The sequence below is a fragment of the Vigna angularis genome, chromosome 5 (assembly GCF_016808095.1).
Source record: "Vigna angularis cultivar LongXiaoDou No.4 chromosome 5, ASM1680809v1, whole genome shotgun sequence".
NCBI classification, from domain to species: Eukaryota; Viridiplantae; Streptophyta; class Magnoliopsida; order Fabales; family Fabaceae; genus Vigna; species Vigna angularis.
In genome coordinates, this window is record NC_068974.1 from 4,255,611 (window position 1) to 4,267,440 (window position 11,830).

Sequence of the window (11,830 nt, forward strand, 5' to 3'; positions counted from 1 at the left end):
ATAGTTTTTATTATCATGTGAAGAGTATAAAGAAAAGGGGAAGATTTGTGCCAAATGTTGTCCTAACATCTAGCACTGCTGATATCAACTGGACAGGGTTGCTTCTATTGCATATTGCAGTGATAGGTACATAAATCTAACAGCAAATATAATAACCTAACTACTTGTTTGTAACAAATGAGATGTTGATGGTGAGAGAATAAAATAACCAAAAGTATTAACCAAATATACATGTTTATAGGGATAAGCCATAACCACCACTCATTAGCCTCATCTTACGCCCCTTTGTCTCCAATGTTTCTGGACCACTTGGCAACCATAACACAACATTTCTGCCTTTCACCTCTCATCATCATCAATAACATGTATTGGCTAATGAAACTGTTTAACAAATAACACTTGCAGCCCTTCGACAGCTTTTCAAACTTACCCCACAGCCCAAAATCTTGATAATGATTCTGCATTAAAAGAAGACTTCTTAGATAAATATTGTGTCATAGTGCATATATTTTCTTCCCTAGTGCTTACGTTCCTGTCAGTGCAGATAATTTTAGTTAATGATAACAGCTGAAGTAGTAGCCTGAAAGTGATGGAAACACAAAATTTTATCTGGAATTTGGGCCACCTTCCAAGGATCCACCTAACCTTACCCTCAATTTGTTAGGAATCCAAGTATGAGTCTAAGTTTCACATTGGATAGAAATGAGAAAGTAAAGTACTATATAAAGATGAAAGACTCATTAACCCATTGTTTTAAAGTTTTGGATAGAGAGTAGTGTCAATCCCTTATATGGTTGGGCTCAGATCTCATTAGTATTTGTATCTCCTGTTGAATCTCTCCTTGTTAGACCAACACAATTTATATTTGTTAAGGTTAAAGCAATAACACCACACGCAAGCCATCTCACATGGTAGCTTTTTGGATCAGTTCATCATAAATGCAAAAGGGCTTAAAGATATTCTTCTTCTGTTAACATTATTAATCCCATAACTTCTTTTGGTCTTATTTCCTTTGACAAATATGTTATGATAAATTACTTGAGTATCTATTATTAGAGTGATAAATTATATTGTTAGTATGATAAATGACCGAGTGTCTAAATCAAGTCTTTTATATCATTTGCATTATTGAGACTGAGATAGTTTATTTAATGTTGTTGTCCATTTCATTAAATTTAGTGTCACCCCTGAATGCTACTGTACTAGATAAACAAAGTTTTCCAAGTTATTCAATTGAAAATGTCTTGAGACTTATCTATGCATTGTCTTAATAGGCCTCTCTTCTAAAAATTTAAAAAAACTTAGCCATTTACTTTTCTTTCCTCTTTGCTTCTCCCACCCTATAGTCAATAATGATATGAGCTTGATAAAGTACAAAAGATTAGGCATATATCCTAATTGAAAAGAGTGACAAAGATTTCTATGATTTATGTTTCTTCCTTGGATTTCCTTCAACTAATTTGAGTTTATTTATTAATTGGGGTGCTTTCAATGTGTCATAACCACTGGTAATTGCAGAAAATGCATGACTCAACTTCTGTTTCTAGTTGAGGCAGGTTGTCTTGTATACTTCAACCACCCCAATCTTAGATTGGATTGTTAAATCCAAATTTCCTACAAATTTGATTTTTTTAAACCTTCACAGGGTACAAAATTTCTCATAAACATATACTTGTGCTCATAATTGTTTTGTTTGGCAGTTGAAAAGTTTACATCAATCCTCTTTAATTAGAAAGAGCTTATGCATGTCAAAGTCTTCCAATTACAAAAATGTTAAAAATGTCAACCAAACCAATTACTTCACGCTAACAGTAGCGTCTTCTAAAGGAAAAAATCAATAATAAATCACCCTGTATTTTTAATGTTTAGGATAAAACATAATACTAAAAATAAATAAAAAAATTTGGTCAACTTTCTCATATAGAACTTCTTTTCAGTACCTACCAGCGTGACCCTGAGCCTTTTACTGTTTAATTTCAACCATTTTTATCCAATTTTTTAGCTAATAAGACATTGCACTATAGGTCATGTGGAGTCATTATTTTGATTAGGGTTCTAGTCAAATACGTTTGTGTATAAATAGTTATAGAATACAAAATTGAAATAATATTTTTCTAAATTAAACATAAATCAAAGCTAACATTTTTTAGTTTTTTCAACAAGTATAGTATAGATTATTTTGGTTTATGACAAATTAAATCTTTTTATTTTTATAATAAAACATTGCAGTTTACAACAACTTACACAGCCTCGCGTATTCTCCCAAACCTAGTCTTCTTTTGACATTTTTTATATATTTTATTTTCTCATTAGTAAGTATTTATGAAAAGACAAATTCATCTAACTTAATTCAAATAATTTAATTCAAATAATGTTTTCTAATAACTTTTGGATCTCATTATTTTGTTAGTAAATTAGTCACTATCACTACAAAAATATTGACTTTTATAAGGGTTATTTTTTCATTATCGATGGTTTTAACCCATGGTAAATATATTTCACGCGGTTACAAAAATCGCTAGAAAAAATGGCGCAATAAATAACTACAGGCGGATTTTTTGAAAATCGTCACTATTTATGGAGATTTTTCAAAACTATCGTTACTTGTGGGTAGGGATAGCAAAAAAATCCGAGGCACGGGTATCCGTAGGTAAAATTCACGGCGGATAGTTATTATATGTGGATATTTACTACTCGCGGGTAACGGGTAGCGGGTATTTTAATACCCGCTTCTAAACAGGTCGATTACGGGTAGTATACTACCCGACCCGCGGTACCCATTAGCCGCAAAAAATAAAAAAAAAATAATTTATATATATTTTAAATTTAATTTAATTAAAAATTATATTATATTATATTTTATTAGGTTAAATTTAATTAAAAATAAATTTTAATTTATATTATATTATATATATTTTGTTTGTAATTTTATTTAAATTTTATTTTAAAAATATATAAAATATATCCTTTTTTGCAGGTATCCGTGGGTTCCCGTAGGTTTTAAAATATCCACGGGTATTTTTTAAACAGGTATCTACGCGGGTAGCGGGTCGGGGAGCGGGTACAATTTTATCCAGCGGGTCGGGTTGCGGGTAGACACTATTCGTGCCCGACCTGACCCATTTCCATCCCTACTTGTGGGAGTTTTTCAAAACCGCCGGTATTTATCGGGGTTGGACTTCCAAAACCGACGAAATTGTAAATCATTTTAAGTTTTTTTATATTATATAAATTATTTTAATTTATTTTTTTTTATATTATTGAAATTATTTTAATGACATCCTGTGGAGGAAATACTTCTGATAACAAAATTTGGTTTTCAAGATGTGAAAGTAGTTTTATTTTTCCACCTTCTTTTCAAGTAATTGTTAGTTAAAAATAGGATATCCCTTGCTTCTAAGGTGGAACCAAATTTAGTCATTTCAATCCAAATTTAAAATAATCAATGATATATATATGATTGTGAATTCCAAACATCATCTTTAAGAATCACCTACTAACAAGAAGAGACTCATCTTCAAGCCAATCCTCTGCAACATGTATTTCTCTTCTTCAATAATACCTTTTTTTATTGATTTCTTCTTCTTGGATGGGGTCTCTCTGCATTTTCCAACTTTGGTAGAAGTTTTTCAACCTTTGTTTTCTCTTAAAGCCACCAAGAGCACTAGCCAATAGCCACCAAGAGTCACCGCGATTTCAACACTTCGCCACCATCAATCTAACATTTGTTGTTCAACCACTGCTCTAGCATCCACGAAAGGAACAACCAATCCCAAATCTCACCTCCATGGAAACTCTGACCTGCAAATCGCAAAAACACAAGAACCTATACATCTCATGCCATCTGACCAACGATGTTTGCGCCATCCTCATCCCTAACAACCACGAGACCAAATCACCAACCAACGCCACTACGACAACACCTTATGCCTCCTCCATATCAACCACCGTGAGCACCAAGACGAAATCCTAAAACATAAAACCCTAACCTACAAATCACCAAATCAAAATCACTACGTGAATTAGCCATCATGTTCGTTGTGCCACCAACATTTTCTCAATCAAAATGAACCAAAGAAATCAACAATGCAAATCGCGAGACTTCATCTTCTCCAACCTGCACAGAAACGCCATCGCAAGACAGAACCACACCTACAAATGAAAAATCAAACCAACAACGAGCCAGGATCACCAACCAGGAAACCCCAAATTTTAGAGTCTTTTACCTAAGGAAGCTTTTCTACAGGGAACAATGAAGGAAAAATGAAGAGTTGTGATAAAGAAGATTGTGGATTTTTAGGTTTGTAAAGAGGAAGAGGCATTATTCAAAAGATTTGGAGATTTAGGAATTTTTTTAGGTTTGAGAAAATAAAGAGATGAAGGGAGGAAGTAAATGAAAAATTAAATTAATTTTAAGTTACTGACGGTTTTATTAGAAACCACCAAAAAAAATAAATGTATTTAATTTTAACGTGATTTTCAATAAAACTGCCAAAAAATATCCAGAGTTATTAAAATCGTCCATAAGAAACCTCTAGTAAAATTAATTATTTTTGTAGCATATTCTAGTTTTAGTAGTTATAAATATGCTTTTATACTAGTAATGTTGATACAATTGTTTTTCAAAACCTTCATGTTGGTGTAGCTATAGTCATTCTGTACATATATTTTTAAGAACGAGATCTTTTTTGTTGGATTGACATTTTTTTATTCGTATATTGTCAATCTTATGATGATAAAGAAAAAGCGAAGAAAAACTTAGTACATGAGAGTATTTGAAACCAAACTTAAAATTATTTTTGATTGTGTAATGTATATGATTTAATACCTCTCAACCAAATTATTATAGGACTCTTGGATGAGTATATTTTTGGCTACTTAGTCCATGATCAATACAACATCATATAAGGCACTTAATCACCATTGTCCATGGTTAATTACAATTATTCAAAAGTCAACAAGTATTTGGGCCAATGGGCCCAAACCCATCCAGGTAAAAGCCCATAAAGAATAAGTATAAATATCATATTTCATGAGGTATTGCAATTACGTTTTCATTAATTATGCATTTTGTTGATGTGAAAGGCTAACTTGAGTATCAAAGTTTCTTTTGAAGGCACAACTCCCTTTCGTCTTATGAAGAACAAGCACTCATGAGGACGAGTACTCTAGAGGTTGAAGGTTGGAAGCATTTGGAGAACAATTGGCACCAACCATGGGGTCGACTTATATTATGTGAAGAAAGTGTTTATGGTTTCCACGAGAAGTAGGATGGTTTGAGAAAGAGAAGCAGGACCTTCCTCGCTTGACAGAGCCATTATCATAGAAGCCTAGACAAAGATACAGTAGGAGTTCGACGAGTTTAAGAAAAGAATTATTGAGAAGGATGCCTTGAGGGAGGAGAATGCAAGGCTAAAAAGGAGGGTTGAGGTTGAAGTAACAGTTGGCAAAGAAAAGGGGAAGGAAACACATGATAACATGCAATTGGTGAAGGAACCCCACCTTGCATCGGTCATGTCCGTCGAAACAAAGAGGAAAGTGAGTACAACTCTATTCCCAAAACACACAACTCATCGACAGTAGGACGGAGCCACCGACATCCCTTCATAGACGATACCATTAATACCCCCTTTCTTAAACAGTGGAAGGCTCTTTCCCCAGACTATTAAATGAAATTATAATCAAAATACATGAGTTAGCCTAGTGGTTAGGGCTGTATCCAGGAATCTGTGTGTACTAGGTTCGAACCAATGGGGAACCAAAAAAGGGTTTTAGTTTTGGTTTTCCCTAGCTAAATCGGGAGAAACCTTAACCCTTCCCTTCTCTTTCCTTTTTTAATTTCTCTATGGGAGAAATTAGACTTACGAAAGGGAGAGGAACAACGACACAAGAACGAGAAAGAGGAGAGCATTCAATACTCAATCCGTAATGAGCAAGATTCATGGGGAGTGAAAGCCAAGAATGGAAAAAAGAGATCAATCGTTTAAATATTACATCGCAAAGGTGAGAGGAAGGGATTTGTAGAGTGATTTAGAGAGAGAATCTTTGGTGATTTTGGGGTTTTGGGAGCAAACATGAAGGGGAAGTATATAGAAGTTGGTAAAGGTTTGTATAGGGCACCTAGAAAGCAAAGAAATCATGCATATCATGTCTTTATGTATGATTTTTATCTTTACACGCAAATATTGTTTTTCTGGTTGTGTCCACTAACCGCATGCAAAAGATAAAAAGAATAAAAGATGTAAAACATAATGAACCAAGTCACACAAAATTAGAATCCAAATACTGAACAAAGTAAGATTATATATCGGTTAAATGTGTATTTGTTAAACATAAAAAAGGGAGAGATTGTTAAGAGAAAATCGTCTATGCTCCTAAATGCTCTCATATTTTGAAGTTTAACCAAGTAACATTAAAACAGGATAATAATCTAAAAACAACTTAGGATGAAAACACAAAGACTTAGAACCTGAATCCCCATAATAGAAAATGTACACAAGACTTAGAACTTGAATCCTTAACATAAAAAACCTTAGGAAAACACTTAGGTTCTTAGGAAACATAAAAACATCTAGGTCAAAAACACTAGACGCTATGCTAAACGGTTGTTATGCCTAAAACATTTAAGAGAGCTAACGTTAAATGCTTAAATCTTATCATACCCAAGGGTATTCAGTTTAGCTCTCGAAAACAAACAATGTTAAGACAATGTCTTTGACAAAACACTCTGAAAGATTAAAAAACTAAAAGACAAAATATAAAAGAAAACATAAACAAGCTAAACGCTATTTGTCTAAAGAAGAGTGATGAATCAATATTTTCTCTACTTCACTTAGCTTCTTGTACTACATTTAATTAGGGAATTATGCTTAATTGTCCAAAATTTTCCCAGTTTTTATATTTGGGTTGGATTTGACCAATAATTCTTATTTTAACTTATTTGAATTATCTGAAATTAATTATTTCCATTATTAATTGTAGGAAAAGTTTTGGAATCGTATTTTGGGGCATAAAGAGAGGGTTACATCATTTCCGTTCATCCACATCAGTATTTTAGTTTAAAATACAATTGCAATTTCATTTTTATGAATATTAGACCAGATTCTAGATTTTGGGCCATTTTTTATAAATTGGAAAAGGCCAAAAAGTGGTTGACCTAGGTTATTGAACCCATGCTGCAGCCACCACTTCTCCCTCTCCCTCATTCTTCTATTTTTCGATTTCTAGCTGTTGGTGTTGTGACCTCGGCAAGCGTACCGGATCGTTCAAGTAATAAACCGGTAAGTCCGGAAATCGTTTTCCCAAGAGATTTGTTTCGATTCACAGATTGTTAAAGTTTACTAATTTAGCGATTAATAAACGTATTTTTATAACACAATTAAGATTTGCATACAGATGAAATTAAAGTGGTAAAAACAGTCGAATTAAAGTTCACTGGGGTTGAAATTCAAGTTCTTCACTCAGGTAATTTCCTACTAACACACTTTCTCAAAATTCAGCATCGACATCCTAGGCGCATGCAGCCTCTGATCCCTTAGATGACAGTTCAGAATCATTCAAACTAAATTGCTAATCCCTTAGCTAATTCAATTATCAGATTTGCCTTAAACACAATGTCACATATGACTAAAAATTCCATCCTATGTCTAGGACTTGAAATCCTTTAGTTGTTCTATCCTAGGTCCGCGGTCTCATACATTTCCCAATTATTTAACCGTTCAATTAGCTCAGATTCCCATCGTAGGCATGAATAATAAATATAGAACACAAAATTCATACAAGATCATGCATTAATAGAGAAATTACAGAGTTTCAGAACTTTACTCTCAACCCCAGTGAAATGGAGTTCTAGCTACACATATACATCACAGAAGCGATAAATGATGGATTGGACGGTGGAAAGTGGTGGTTTTCCACCATGGAAGCACCTAGAAACGAGCTTGGACGTGAGCAGTAGAGTCCCCCATGATCTCCTCCCTCTAGAACTGCCTTCTTTGGATCAGTTTCGCGACATTTTAAAGAGAAGGGCTATAAGTGATTTTTCGCTGGGCGAGCAGCCTCCTCTCGTTGGGCGAGCGTCCACTTCTCGTTGGGCGAGCGTCCACTGCTCGCTAGACGAGCGTCCTCGCTGGGCGACGAGCGTCACGAGCGTCCACTGCTCGCTGGACGAGCGTCCTCGCTGGGCGACGAGCGTCCACTTGCTGGCCAACGGGCGTCCACTCGCTGGACGACGAGCGTTCTCTCGTTGGGCGACGAGCGTCCGCTCGTTGGGCGACGAGCGTGCGTTCGCTGGGCGACGAGCGTCCGTTCACTGGGCGACGAGCGTCCGTTCGCTGGGCGACGAGCGTCCGCGCAGGCTTGGTTATTTGATCCTTCTGACAGGGCAAGTGACGCACTCCAAGTCCTTGATATTATCCAGTCCTTATTTTACTTCGATATAAACCTACAAAAGCATCAAAACACATTTAAACATTCAAAACTATACTTACATCAACATTTATATATTTTTCATGAGAATTAACACTAAAACTTACTCAAAAGTACAACAATTTAAGCAACAAATACAAGCAAAGTTCACACCTATCAGCTGGCCAAAGAAGAGAGCTCCCAATTGTTAGGTTTTTTCATTCTATTTTGTGTTTTCTTTTGTCGACCATTTTGATATTCCGAATCATTTGCTTATCAATTAATTACAATCTGTTCTTGTGTTCTTTATCAATCTGCAATTTTGTTTTGTTTCAAATCTCGTTTTGCAATATCATTTGAATTTCGTTTCAGTGTTGTGCGCATTTTCCAGTTTGCAATTCTATTTCCGGTTTCGAATTCATGTTATAGTTTTGTTTTGTGCGTTGAGTTTCATTTTCTGGTTCTGTATGCATTGCCTCTCCTGTGATGTTTCCAATTTCATTTCGTTGTGTTGAACCCCTCTTGATGATCACTTGAATCTGTTTGGGTTGGTTATTAGCAACATTGCATCGTTTCCATAAGGTTTCTGAATTGTTATTATGAATCTACTGCATTGACCTTGCTCACATCCAATCTTTTTGTGCAACTTCAATTAGGACACGCGTAGTGATCTAATTGGGGGTTTAATGTTTGCTTAGTCATTAATCTGTATGGTGCATAATAATCGACTGAATGTGTGTAATTCGATTGCTTAATCCATTTTTAGGAAAACTCAATTAATCTTCGCTTAGTTGGTTGGTTGGTGTTGGAATAGGGTAAGAGCAACGTTTAATTTATTGTTAATCAAGGATATTGTAATTGAGTTAATGACCAACCTGTCTTTAATTAGTGTCTCAATTAGTGTTTTAGTTGTTAATTGCAAATTGAAAACTGTCCACAAACCCCCTCCCCCCTACGTATTTGACTTATTGCTTGAAACAATTGTTATTCCTTAAGAGACGACCTAGGATTCACTTCCTAGCATATATTGCACTTAATTGCATATTAATTTGATTCGGGTATGGTCTCGATCAAAGAGACAAAAATCAAAAGAAGTGTTTACTTGCCTAAACGACACCATGAGCTAAAGTAATACCTCGCCCAACGATGAAGTTTTACTCAACGCTTGATATCTTTAAAAGAAAAATTTAATTGTCAAATGCTACCTTAACGGAAGGAAATCAAAAAGCACTTTGTTGATTATGAGCAAGCATTAAATGACATTAAATGCTCAAAGTTAAAAAAAAAAGTGATAAGAGAAAACTTATCTGCTACACGCACAATTTTCTCTACTTTTTGCATGAAGCTATTCTACACGCATCCATAGAGCTTCAGATCAAATATCAGAAAGTGGATGTTAGAGACCAAAGAGAATATTCATAAAATGTTCTTCACTTGAAGTCATGCCTAAAAGAATGTACTACATACTTCAAGCAAAGTACTGAAAAAGCATGTCTGCTTTGACAAATTGACTTATCCAACGACTATTGTACACAAAGAAGAAAAAGAACAAGAATTAAGACAAACGCTAAGTCTAGCGGACATTTATTCAAGGAGCCTTTAAATAGAAGAGTTTTCGCAAGAGAAACTAAGAGGATAGCCTAGAGAATAAGAAAAACTCATAATGAGATATTTATCCTTAAGAGAAGAAAAGAAAGAGCTCAAGAAAAAGATCAAATATGAGCGGAAAAAGAGAAGAAGATAAAAGAAAACAAACACTCTTAAACTTCATTGTTATATTGCTTACTGATTGTAAAAGAGAGAGAAAAAGAAAAGAGAGAAACACATGTGAGTTTTTATACTGCTTTGTATTGTATTCAAATCCTCTTTGCGAGAGTAATGGTTTGAACGACTTGTAAGCAATCGTTGATTGCAGTTCTGGAGAAAATTAAAACACTTACAACTGAACTCTTTTGAGTTGAGGAAATTTAGGCGCGATAGTCTAGTACTAAGAGTGGTGCGAATACTCAAGGGATATCTAGGCACGGTAGTCTAGTACCAAGAGTGGTGCGAATACTCAAGAAAATCTAGGTTTGGTAGTCTAATACCATGAGTGGTATGAATACTCAAGGGAAATCTAGGCATGGTAGTCTAGTACCAGGAGTGGAGCGTATACTCAGATAAGAAGTGGTGAGAATACTCAGATAAGAAGTGGTGAGAATACTCAGTTGTAATCTTGTGAAGATTATAGTGGAACCCTCTACGGAGGAAACTGGATGTAACTCAATTGGAGTGGACCAGTATAAAAATAATTATGCATTTATCTCTTCTTTTACCTAAACGTTTCTCTTATAAAAACCTAGAGTTATGTTTTTATTTCCAAATACAAGAACTCTCCAAGCTAAATGATTACTCTTCAACTAAGGAAGTTCTTATAAAACTCTATAATGTGCATTCTGAATAGCACATTAAAAGCAACTATCATTTACAACTTATACTAGGTCGAGTGTATAAGCTTATATAAAATACATTCAGAGAGAGAGAGCTTCTAGTTGAGTGAAAAAAGGAAAATTGGAGATGGAAGAAAGAGAGAGCTTCTAGTTGAGTGAAAAATGAAGGCCACAAATCAATAGCAGAGTGGTTGTTTGAGTGCATATACCAAAAGTAAAGAGAACGTGTCTTAATTTTCATTTGTTTTTGAACTTGTAAATATGTTTTCTTAGTTCCTATTTGTAAAAGGCCTTTCAAACCAAGTGTCTTGGAAGAACCTTTGGTGTTCTTTCATCTCTTGGCCAACCTTTTCGAACTCAAAATTAAAATTGAAGTAGATGGTGAGTGTTTCTTGAAGCCAAAGCTACAAGCCTCACATTATGATTTTCACTTTGTTTTTAATTTACATTTTTAGGAGTGACTTGGCTACAAGAGATTAAATTATAAGCCTTGTTATAAAGTCCGAGTAGGTGTCTAGGTGTCTTTAATTTAATCTTTGTTTGCGTTTAAGTCCATATTTTGAATTCAATAGTCATCCTCTTTTGAAAGTGGTAAAGTAAGTAGCCTAAGGCATTTTTGTTAGGTAAGACTTGGTACTTAAGTAGGCTCTAACTCACCTCTCTTACTTGGGAATGACTTTCAGTGAAATCTTAAAAGGATAAACTTTGGAAATCAAAAGATGTTAATACATTTATCTTAACATAGAATGAGTAACTCTGGGGATGTTATTAACAAAGAGTAACTTGTCACTACAACTGAAAAATGACCTCATGGTTCTTACGACAGTTTATATGACAAATCTTATGTGTGGCAGAATGAAACTCATTGACAATGACTATATGGAGCATTAGAGGCCACCATAATGCATAACTTGCTAGAGTATGATATTAATATGTATCTGATTAATTGAGTCTTATATGAGTCATTGTTTGTGTTAAGATAATTTTTATTAATA